We start from the raw sequence: 12,184 nt of genomic DNA, 5'->3' as shown, positions 1-12,184 counted from the left end.
TTATTTTGGCTCACAGTTTTGGAGGTTTAAATTCCATGAACAGTTGATCCTGTTGCTTTGGGCCTATGGCAGCACATCACAGCCAGGAAGTGGCAGAGAGAAAGAGGTCTCCCAGTCCCCTTTGAGGGCATGCTTCCTGCGACCTAAGGATCTCCCACTAGGCCCCAGCACCTAAAGGTTCCATCAAGTCCCTGTAGCACCAAGCTGGGGACCAAACATTTAAAACATGGGCCTTTGGGGGACATTTAATATCTCAAACTATAGCAGGAAGGACCTGATATTTAATTTTTTTCCCACAAGAACTTATCCACCAAATTTTTTCAAGTAAGTAGGAGTGGAGGCCAACCTCTATTATATCCAAATTTTACAATATGCTCCAAGGAATTAAGGTAGTACTCCTATCTTAATAGCATATTTTAATATCTTGTGTCAATATTTTATCACAAATTAAAGTCTCTTGGAAACGGAATTTGGACAGCAGAACCATTTATGCTGAGAAGGAATCATCTGGTAACTATTTCAATAAGAGAACAAAGGCAAAAGCTTCTGTGTGTCTCTTTTCAGGGGTTCACAACCAATAGTCTAGTTAGGACAACTGATGTTCTTATTCAAAGTGTAGAATCCCAGGTCCCAACCTAGAACTCCCACTTAGCAGGCATATGTCTGCCTTGGGGAGGGAGTTCAGACAGGCCGTAGTAAACGTTGGAGTTTGAGGAGGTGACTGTGGCTCAAACTCATCCCATTGCTGCATCCATGGATGCAAATGCAAGGCTCTGGACCACTGTTCCTTACTTGTCTCTGCTTTTCTCCTGTGCTTGCCCGTTAGCAGATGTTCATCGTCTGTTCTAGAACCTTGTTTCTCCAAGTGTGGTCCTAGAGCTGGCAAAGGCTCTCCAAGAGGCTTGTTATATTACATAAAATTATAGGAGATCAATGTTTTTGGACTGAGCTCTTGAACTAGGGCCCAACAGACCAGACCAAAATGGAGTCATTTGTGCTAATTGCCATACAAACTGAACTTTCAAGGAAGTTGGAAAATTCCCAAACAGAACAAATTTTCCTAAAAAACATGAGATGCTTAGCAATCAATCAAAAAGAGCTCCTTGCCTGAGCCAGTATTATAAGGAAGTTTTCTTTACTTTAACCTTTACAAGGAAAGTAACATGGAGTTAATCAATCCACTTATTTTAAAATAATTTTTTTTAGTTGTAGTTGGACACGATACCTTTTTTTTCCATTTATTTTTATGCGGTGCCGAGGATCAAACCCAGGGCCTTACCTGTGCTAAGGCAAGCACTCTACCAATGAGCTACAATCCCAGCCCAATCACCTTCTTTTTTTTTTATTCCATTTCCTTGGTCCTTATTTAGTTACTATATCAAAATCAATTGTTCTGCCACACCGAGCAGAGCACAGAGCACTTTTTTTCTATTTTTTAGAATAAGATAATGCCCAGTTAATGAATCAGTTATAAAATCCAGTTAAATATTTATCATAATAATTTTTATTTTTATTTTTTGTGGTGCAGGGAATTAAACTCAGGGCATTGGAATGCTAAGCATGGATTCTATCATTGAGCTACACCTTCAGTCCAGAAATTTTATTTTTAATGGGTCACCCCCACATGCATGGAGTCAGAAGTTATGGAATACCAACCCCCAAAATGGGTTCTTTCTCTCACCACAGCCTGGGGAGGTAATCCTAGATTTGCCTCTCAGTTCAGTTAAGTAGTTCTTCCCCAACTACTTAACCTGAGGATTTATTTTCAATGACTATATCTTTCATTTCTGAAATTTCTAATTCTTTTTAAAATTCAAATGCTTTTTATATGTGGTTTGCTTTCTTGTATGGTATGTGTTTTTTGTTTTTTTTTTTTGTATGTGTGTGTGTGTGTGTTTGTACCAGAGATTGAACCCAAGGGTTCTTAACCACTGAACCACATCCCTAGCCATTTTTATTTTTTATTTTGAGACAGGGTCTTACTAAGCTGCTTACAACCTCACCAAATTGCTAAAGCTGGCCTTGAACTTGCCATTTTTCTGCCTCAGCCTCCCAAGCTGCTGGAATTACAGGCATATGTGCTACCATACCAGCCCAAGAAACAATTTTACCCTGTAGTTGAGTCTACCTAGTTCACATCCTGCAGATCTTGTACTACTTTTACTGGTCTTCTGGGGAGGGAAAGTGGCTCTCACAACACATGGCAGTATGAACTCAGAATTTTTCTTTTTCTGCATCTGTGATGCTGGCCAGATGAAAACTTCCTCTAGGGGCTGGGGTTGTGGCTCAGTGGTAGAGTGCTCGCCTAGCATGCATGAGGCACTGTGTTCAATCCTCAGCACCACAAAAAAATAAAACAAAGATATTGTGTCCACCTAAAACTAAAAAATAAATATTAAAAAAAAAACTTCTTGTATTTCCTGTTGGGGTGTTTGTGTCATTTATCTAGGTCAACTGTAAAGACACAAGTCTTTTCTAAACCCATGGTCAGGGAGTCAAGTCTGGACTCTTCTTTAATGTGCTTTGAGTCCTCATCAGTTCCCCACACTCAGTTCCTTAATTCCACTCACTTCCCACTGAACCTTCTGGCAATAGTTCATTTGTATTACTCATCCCTGATATTTTCTTTTCATATACTCTGGCAATAATCTTGTAATCTTTTTATGTGCTTGGAGTAGGAAGGGGATCTTCCCACAGCAACACAGCTTCTGGCACTAATGAGGAAGAACATTGAACACCATGTGTCCCTGTGTAGTCAGCTGCCTGTAGGAAGAGGGATCGATGATGACCTTGTTTCTAATGATGGATCAGTGGCCTTGAAGTGATGGTTCAAATAACTCATTGAAGGGTGGATCAATGACTGTGTCAAACAACTTTTCATCATTATAACAAAATATCTGAGATTATTAATTTATAAATAGCAAAGGTTTATTTTGGTTCAAGATTTTATAGGTTCTAGAACATGATTGGGAAGACCCATTTCTTTCAGACCCATTGCCTCTGGTAGGGGTGCCTGGTGGCAATGGCAGGGGAACATGTAGCAGAGTAAACTGCTCACCCTACAGACAGGAAGCAAAAGAGGAAGAAGAAGGGGCTGGGTTCCCACAATCCCCTGTGATGGTTCATCTCCAATGACTTATATACATTCTTCTGGGTCCCAACTCCTGATTTCCACCACATCCCAGCAATGTTGCTCTGATACAAGGCTTCAACACATGGGCCTTTGGGGACATCCAACATCCAAACTATAGCAATGGCTGGTAGAATGATGGATCAATGACCATATAGAGAATATGTAATAATCTTTTTTTTTGGCAGGGGGTGGGTGGGTACTGGGGATTAAACTCAGGGTACTTGACCACTGAGCCACATCCACAGCCCTATTTTGTATTTTTTTTTTTTTAAGAGACAGGGTCTTAGTGAGTTGCTTAGCATCTCACCATTGCTGAGGCTGGCTTTGAACTCATGATCCTCCTACCTCAGCCTCCTGTGCCGCTGGAATTACAGGCATGTGTCACTGTGCCCAGCCGTAATAATCTTGTAGAAGGCTGGATCCAGGACCTTGCAGAAAGGTGGGCAAATGTGAGTGTCCATCTCAGAAGTAGGCTGGAGAAACAGGAAGTTTTATTTTCTTCTCTTCATGTCAAAGGAAAGATGAAGGTATCAAAAGATGGAAACTGACTGGGATTTGTTCCAAGCCCAAATTCCTTGTGAATTTTTACAGGGCTTCCATTGTCTTCTAGCAACAGCTATGTTACTGTGCCACAGCTCTGGGGACCTGTGCTTGGGCTAAGTCTCAGGGCCCAGGGTCCTCTCATAGCCTGACCCCTCTGGTTGTAACTCTCCCTGGTTCAGGAATAGGTCTAATGACCTTGCCTTTAAGAGGTTCTGTGTCTGGTACTTTTTCTGCTGGTCCAGGGTTGTCACATGCCTTTGAAGCAGAGTTGAGATGCAACTATTCAGACTCAACATTATGTAATCAAGATCCAACTATGTTCCTCATTTTCAGATTATCTGTCCTAAACGCTTTCTCCCATAGCTCATTCTCCACACTGCTAAAAGACTCATCTTTATCCTCAAAGGGTCACCATGTGTGAGAAGCATTCATCATCTAGTGGTATGGATGGGGGAACAGCATGTAGGCAGGTTAAGCTTTGCTCTGCAAACTTCACTCTCCATAGCTCACTTTCCCTCTCAGTCATTACTACCTACTGCTCTCAGGACAGAATTTTCCACTCAGACTCTTAACTTGCCTCAACTTTTATTCTCTTCTGGATATTCTGGATCATCTGTTTGTCTTCCCTTCATCCTCCTCCCACCTCTGTCCTCCCCATTTCTTCCTCTCTCCTTTCCTCTTTCCCCTAGATTGGATCCTCCCTCTTCCAAGGGCCTCTCTTTCTCATTCCCAGAATACTCCTATCCACTCACTGGAAATTTCCTCTGAATCCTGAAGGTTTTGTACATGGATACTTTTGAATATTTAAAATAAAAAAAATTGTAGTTGTAGATGGACAGAATGCCTTTATTTTATTTGTTTATTTTTATCTGGTGCTGAGGATCGAACCCAGTGTTTCACAAATGCTAGGCAAGTGCTTTGCCACTGAGCTACAGCCCCAGCCATGAATACTTATATTTTAAAATTTTCCTTTTAAACACTTACAAAAATACTAATACATGTTATTTGAAAAATAAAGCCATAGCGAGGCACAGTGGTGCACATCTGTAATCTCAGCAACTTTGGAGGCTGAAGCAGGAGGATCACAAGTTTGAAGCCGACCTCAGCAACTTATTGAGGCCTTAATCAACTTAGTGAGGCCCTATCTCAAAATAAAAAATAAAAAGAACTGGAGATGGAGCTGGAATTATAGCTCAGTGGTGTTATAGTGCTTGTCTAGCATGTGTGAGGCACTGGGTTCCATCCTGGCACCATATAAAAATAAATAAAGGAATTGAGTCCATATACAACTAAAAAATATATAGATTAAAAAAAAATAACCGGGAATGTGGCTCAGTGATTAAGCCCCTCTGGGTTCAATCCCCAGTATAAAAAAAAAAATCCATGGATAGTGAGGGGAAAAAAAATCCAAGGTCATTAGACCCATTCCTGAACCAGGGAGAGTTGCAACCAGTGGAGTCAAGGCTGTGAGAGGACCCTGGGCCCTGAGACTTAGTCCAGGCACAGGTCCTCAGAGCTGTGGCACAGTAACATAGCTGTTGCTAGAAAGCAATGGGAGCCCTGTAAAATTCACAAGGAAGTTGTACTTGGAACAAACCCCAGTCAGTTCCCGTCTTCTGATACCTTCATTCTTCCTTTGAATGGGAAGAGACCTCTGCCATTCATCTGGCACCTTATCATATATTCAATATGCCTGAGCTTGAAATCTTTCTCTACACACCTATTTCTCCTCTCTCCATTTAAGTTGAGTTTTTGAGGGTGGCATCCAGAGAAAAATAGTCTTTTGTGTCATTAACAACCCCTTTGCAATAGCACATGGAAGACTCTCAATACATCAAACTCCGAGGAAGAGATATGAAGGAAATCCAACTTACTAATGGGAGAAAACAAACTTGGTGACAAAGGACTAAGTAGAGAAAGCAGCTTCAGTATCAGTCTCCAGACACATGCAAGGCCTTAGTGAGGAGCGTTCATCATCCCTGGATGAAAATGGCATATGCATGTATTGGAAGCACTGGAGCAGGTTGGACAAATCCAAAGGGACAAATTTTGGGGACAATCTAACCATAGTCTGTAGAATGGGCTAAAATTGGGAGACAGGTTAAGTGACCAGAAAAGCCTAGGTAGTGAGTGGAAAACGATTTGTGAAAATCTGAAGGAAGAATTGTAGAACTGCAGGAGGTCAGAATGTGTACTTTGTCCAGTGTGAGAGTATGAATGGACTTTGGTTTTTTTTTGGTACTACAGATTAAAACCAGGGGTGCACTACCACTAAGGTAAACCTTCTGTCCTTTTTATTTTTGTATTTATTATCTCAACTACTTATTTATTGTATTTTCTTTCTTCTTTTCTTCAGTCCTTTTTGAGACAGGGTCTTGTTAAGTGGCCCAGGCTGACCTCGAATTTGTAATACTCCTACTTTAGCCTCTCAAATTGCTGAAATTACAGGTATGCACCACTGTGCCCACCAGGAAGAGTATGGGCTCCGGAAGTACATGGCTGTACTCACAGCTAGAGAAGACGATGGGGGAGGAAAGTGGATAGAGGGAGGAAAAAGTGGAGTTGGGACAGGGAAGCTCATTTTGGGCCATGGGGAGGGGGCAGGAAGCAAGCTTTTTGCCAGGATAAAGACTGGAACACAGGATTATGCTGCTAAATTCCACAAGAAAGGCTTTGGGGGCAGAGTTCCTCAGCTTCTGTTCTTATATCCATAATCACACTCATTCACATGAGAAGCTTGAATCTATAGGCCTCTGGTCAGTTCCTAGCATGCTCTTCTCCACTAACCACACTCAGGAATTGAAAGAGTTATAGGCCTGGAGACTTGCCTATTCACAGAAGTGCCTTTTTTTCTGGCTTCATACAAAGTAGGGAGCCACAGCCTCTTCTCTTCCAGGGGATACGTATATATCTATATATGCCTATTATATGAACTCTTTGCAAAAGCCCAGAAGATAGATACCAACTGATAGCTCCAAAGGCCACATGTCTCTCAATGAGACATTAGGATGAGGGTTTTAGAGTTAGTTTCTACCTGCAGCTTTAAGCAAAACAGAACAATGACTATAAATGCAGCTGCACATCCATGGCTGGCTGGAGACCCTTTTGTATATTGTGGGGCTCTTTGCACTGATAGAGCCTGGACTTGGGGGTCAAATTGATCTGGATTCAAATTCCAGCTGTGCTACCCACTGGAGCCATGTGACTTTGGGTGTGGCAATCTGACATCTCTGAATCAGAATATCTTCAACTGTAAAATAAGGCTGGTATCAATTTCCTAGATTTATTCAGCAGATTGAGACAAATCTGCATAAGGCATGTTGGTAGGTTTTCAAAGAAAATGTTTAATGGCCTTCCCTATCTATAGAAAAAAGTTCTAAGTCTTAGAGCTAAACAGATTAAATTCCTTTCCACTTTAGATATGTGGCCCTGGGATGTTAAATTATCTGCTGCCCAAATTTCCTTGCCATAAAATGAAGCTAATGATGGATGGGCTGGGGATATAACTCAGTTGGTAGAGTGCTTGCCTTGCATGCACAAGGCCCTGGGTTCAATTCCTGGTAACACACACACACACACACGCACACGCACACACACACACACACACACAGGCAGCAGCTAATGATCACTTTCCTGCTGTAGAGATGGAAAACCACGAGCAGCCCATGAGGCTCTCAAAGTGCTAGCACCACACGGCTCAGTGTGGCCAGGTCTGATTAGGTCAGCCCTTCTCCAATACCTTCAGTACCAAGAGACTCACTTTCTCATAGTTTCTAAAACTGAAATTGATTGTCCAGAGATTAGTCTAGCCCACCTGTCTTTATACAGAATATATTTAATTCCACCATATAAACTAAAAACAACTTTTCCCACAAAAAATGTGATGATGAACACAGGCAATAAGTAAAAGATCAAGTATACATCTCCAAGGAAAATTAATTTCAATTAAACAAATATACTCAGGCTGGGCGTGGTAGCACACACCCGTAATGCCAGTGGTTTAGGAGGCTGCAGCGGGAGGATCACAAGTTCAAATCCAGTTTCAGCAACTTAGCAAGGCCCTAAGCAACTTAGGCCCTGTCTCAAAATAAAAATTTTTACAAAGGGCAGGGGCCAGTGGCACACGCCTGTAATCCCAGCAGCTCAGGAGGCTGAGACAGATGAATTGCAAGTTCAAAGCCAGCCTCAGCAACTCGAGGTGCTAAGCAACTCAGTGAGACCCTGTCTCTAATAAAATACAAAATAGGACTGGGGATGTGGTTCAGTGGTTGAGTGCCTCTGAATTCAATCCCTGGTATCCCCCCAAAAAACCCTTTTTTTTTACAAAGGGCTGAGGATATGGCTCAGTTAAGTGCCCCTGGGTTCAATCTCCAGTACAAAACAAAAACCCACAAAAAATAAACACAAACAATATTCACCCCCCCAAAACAAATTTGCTCAGGATTTCCATTAGAATTTATATACTACCCTTTCATTTTTTATTGATAAGCAGTACTGAAAAATTTTAAGAAAAAACTAAAATTGACAATAAACTAACTTGTTTTTTCTGACATTTTGGAAAAAAAGACATTATTCAGTTTCATTATTTAACATACTTATTTAGGTAATGAATTATTTGTGAAAAAAATAATGTGGGAACCCCTATCATCTATTCATAAAATGAATGATTTCTGTTATAAGCAAATGCGGACATTTGAAGTTTGAAAGGCATACAACTCAAATGGCAAAAGTTCTTGGAGTTTAAATATACTTTAACATGTTATCCAACATTTCTGACTCTACAAATAATCAGAATTTGTAGAACTTAGTTCTTGAAGTTCCCAAATAGGGCACATCCAGGAATAAAGGACTCATGGTTAAAGAGAAGGTGGAAGGAAACAACCAAGTAAGGATTGGACAAAGAGCTGTTTGACTGAACTGGGTTTCCCTAAAGAATGAGCCAACTGGAAGAAACTGGTCTAATCTCCAGGGTTGGGATTTTAGTTGTATGGTGGCTGTAAAGTACAATGTTAGAGGGCTGGGGTTGTGGCTCAGTGGTACAGTGCTTGTCCAGCACATGTTCATTCCTCATCACCACATAAAAATAAGTAAATAAAATAAAGGTATTGTGTCCATCTACAACTAAAAAGTATATTTTAAAAAGTACAATGTTAGAGTTTACTTACAGAATTGAAATGGTTCAAAAAATCTGAGGAAAATTTGTGTAATCATTAACCAGCTAAGAAATTCAATCTGGTAAAAGGTTTGATTCACAGAATCTCACGGCATCCATGCCACTGGAGAAGATAGTCTCGGCTACTGATACCGCTGGCCAGTTTGTTTTCTTACCACCAGCTCCTGAAAGGAGGGTCCATCTGTAGAGACATCTCTGTGGAGCTCATGGGGCTTTTGTGTCACACATATAGTAGGTCTTTGGCAGACAGAGTTTGTATTCTTGGTTTCACTAATTTTCATGTATTTATTTAGAAGGTTCATGATATACATTTTTTTATAGTATTCTAGGTGCATCATTTGAATATCTGTTGCTTTCAGCTAAAGGACAAGATGAAAGAACAGAGCTAATTGTTTGGCATCCATATATTTTTTTATATCTTTATTTTGTTTATTCATTTTTATGTGGTGCTGAGGATCAAACCCAGTGCCTCACATGTGGGAGCCAAGCGCTCTGCCACTGAGCCACAACCCCAGCCCAGGCATCCATATTTTAAGTAGCTTAAAACTCAGGGGTACTCAACCACTAAGCCACATCCCCAGCCCTATTTTTTATTTTATTTAGAGACAGGGTCTCATTGAGTTGCTAAGCACCTCGCCATTGCTGAGGCTGGCTTTGAACTCATGATTCTCCTGTCTCAGCCCCCTGAGCCACTGGGATTACAGGTGTGCGCACCACTGTTCCTGGCTTAATGTAGCTATTTTTCTTCTTAGTTTACACATTACTGGTGATTGGTATGCTCTTCAAAGGTTTCATGAGACTACGCAATGTGATGCATTTCCAATTTGGGGTTATGGAAGATATCCTGACACATCTTATCTACAGATTCCTATACTTTATCAGCACTGACTTTTAGCATTAACCTTGGTACTTCCTGAAGTACCTTTCTAAGCTGCTGACATAAGAGGACCAGTTCTCATATTCTGTATTTTGAGTTTAATTTGTGCATACTCTCATTGAACCTCTAGTAATAAAGGCTTAGAAATACCAACTGAAAAACCAAGAGGCCATGACACTTGGCAGGGGTTGGGGGCTTGGAACTCTTTGGGCACAAGGCATTGTATGTGATGCATGTGTTCTCAGAGAGATCAAGGGGTAGGTAGGTACTGCTAGCTGTCTTTTAGGGATGAAGACAGACTTGAAGGGGTGAAGCCACAAAACCAGGAACCAGCCAACAAAGATTTGAACCCAGGTGTATCTGACTCCAGAACTACTTAAAAACTTAAAAAAAAAAAAAAAAAGGATTTTAGAGACTTTTCTTATAATAAATCGTAAATCTCAATCCCATAGGGACCTAAAGTCTTAGTCTCAATCCTGTAGGGACATATTCCTCTATTTTCCATTGTTGTAACAAATGATCACAAACCTGGTGGCTTTCAGCAAGTTTCTGTAGATCAGAAGTCTGAGGCAGCATAGTTAACTCTATGCTCATGGTCTCACTAAACTAAAATCAGCCATTGACTGAGGCCAATGTTCTCCTCTGTGCCTCAGAGTCCTCTTCCAAACTCACTGATTAGTAGCAGGATTAATCTCCTTCTGTTCTACGTGTAGTCCTTCTATCTTCAGGTGCAGTGGTACTGCTAGTACTCTGAATTTGTCTCCTATTTCCTCTTCTGCTTCTAAGGCTAATTGTCTAGATAATAACATCTACAAAGCCCCTTTAACTACATGTTGAAACATACAAGTTTAATATCACAGGAGGGGAAGTCATGGGGGCCACAATTCTCCTATCTTCTCCTCTTGAAAAAAAATCTCTCATATATCTACAGCTCTCAAAGCAAAATGCCCTGTTCCTTCAAAAATATTCCAACATACTTTTCCCCCTGCCAGATGTCCAAACAATTCCAGCAGCTGGGTTGGGTCTCACCCCAAAAGACATTAGCACCATGTATTTGCACTTTAAGATAAATATTAGCTGGGCATGGTGGCCCACACCTGTAATCCCAGCAGCTTGGGAGGTTGAGACAGGAGGATCGAAAGTTCAAAGCAAGCCTCATCAATTTAGCAAGATTGTAAGCAACTTAGCAAGACCCTGTCTCAAAATAAAAAATGGCTAGACATGTGGCTCAGTGGTTAAGTGCCCCTGGTTTTCAATCTCTGGTACAAAAATAAATAAAAAAATAGTTGGATCCAGTAACCTGTGCTAAAATCCCAGTGACTTGGGGGCTATCAAGAGGATTATAAATTTAAGGTCAGTCTGGGCAATTTAGTGAGACCCTGCCTCAAAAGTAAAAAGGGCTAGGGATGTAGTTCAGTGGTAGAGTACCCTTAGGTTCAATACAGTTCCCCCCAAAATGTTCATGGTAGATTGCGGAAAAGTATATTTTTTACTGGGATGGTTTTCAATTTTCACATATTTCAGGTTGGTTGACTTGGGGTTCCCTTATGAAACAAAAACTGAGAAATGAACACTACACATATATCACTCCACTTGAATTCCCACCTGACCAGCATCTGAAGGCCCCCCAGACCAAGTTTTCCCTTGAGATGTTGGCATGGCTGATACTATAGCAATGTGGCTTATCCAAAAGGCCAAATGTGTAAATGGAACATTTTATGCATTCAGGAAACTACTAGTACACACACAAAATGCTCTTAAATTACCTTTTTTTTTTTTTTGGTACTGGGGATGGAAACTAGGGGCACTTAACCACTGAACCAAATCCACAGCCCCCTTCTTTTTGTTGTTGTTGTTTTATTTAGAGACAGGTCTCGCTGAGCTGTTCAGGTCTTCTTTAAATTGCTGAGGCTGGCTTTGAACCTGAGATCTTCCTGCTTAGGCCTCCCAAGTCGCTGGATCAAATTACCTTTAAATCTGAAATTACTTTTAAATCAATGCTCCACCTCAGCAGATCAAGCATCTTGCTTAAAATTGGATTTACTTGAGAAGCAAATGTCCACATATTCTGCAAAGCCCCTTTAACAACATAATGCAATATACAAGTTTAATATCACAGGAGGGGAAGTCATGGGGGCCACAATTCTCCTATTCCAGAGGCAACTTATTAAGTCCCATTATACTCACCCAGACCTCCTAATCATCCTACATGATGACCTCATCTGATGGAAGAACACTTTCTCCAAGAAATGACAAGAGAATAAAAACAAGGAGCAAATAAGGGCCATTCCACAAATGAACTATGTGATATGTTATTTGTAGATTCTAGGTAGTGGGTATAAGAATTATTCACTGCTTAATGGTTTTGCATATTAGAAAAACTTTCATAATAAAAATGTCCAAAAAAAAGGAACCTTTGCAATAAAGCCTCAGGCACCAAAGCCAGCATTACCTTTCT

The sequence above is a fragment of the Marmota monax genome, unplaced genomic scaffold (assembly GCF_021218885.2).
Source record: "Marmota monax isolate L192 unplaced genomic scaffold, Marmota_monax_Labrador192_F-V1.1 WCK01_AAM20220418_F8-fsc00109, whole genome shotgun sequence".
Classification (NCBI taxonomy): domain Eukaryota; kingdom Metazoa; phylum Chordata; class Mammalia; order Rodentia; family Sciuridae; genus Marmota; species Marmota monax.
Note: the sequence above shows the minus strand (reverse complement) of the source record.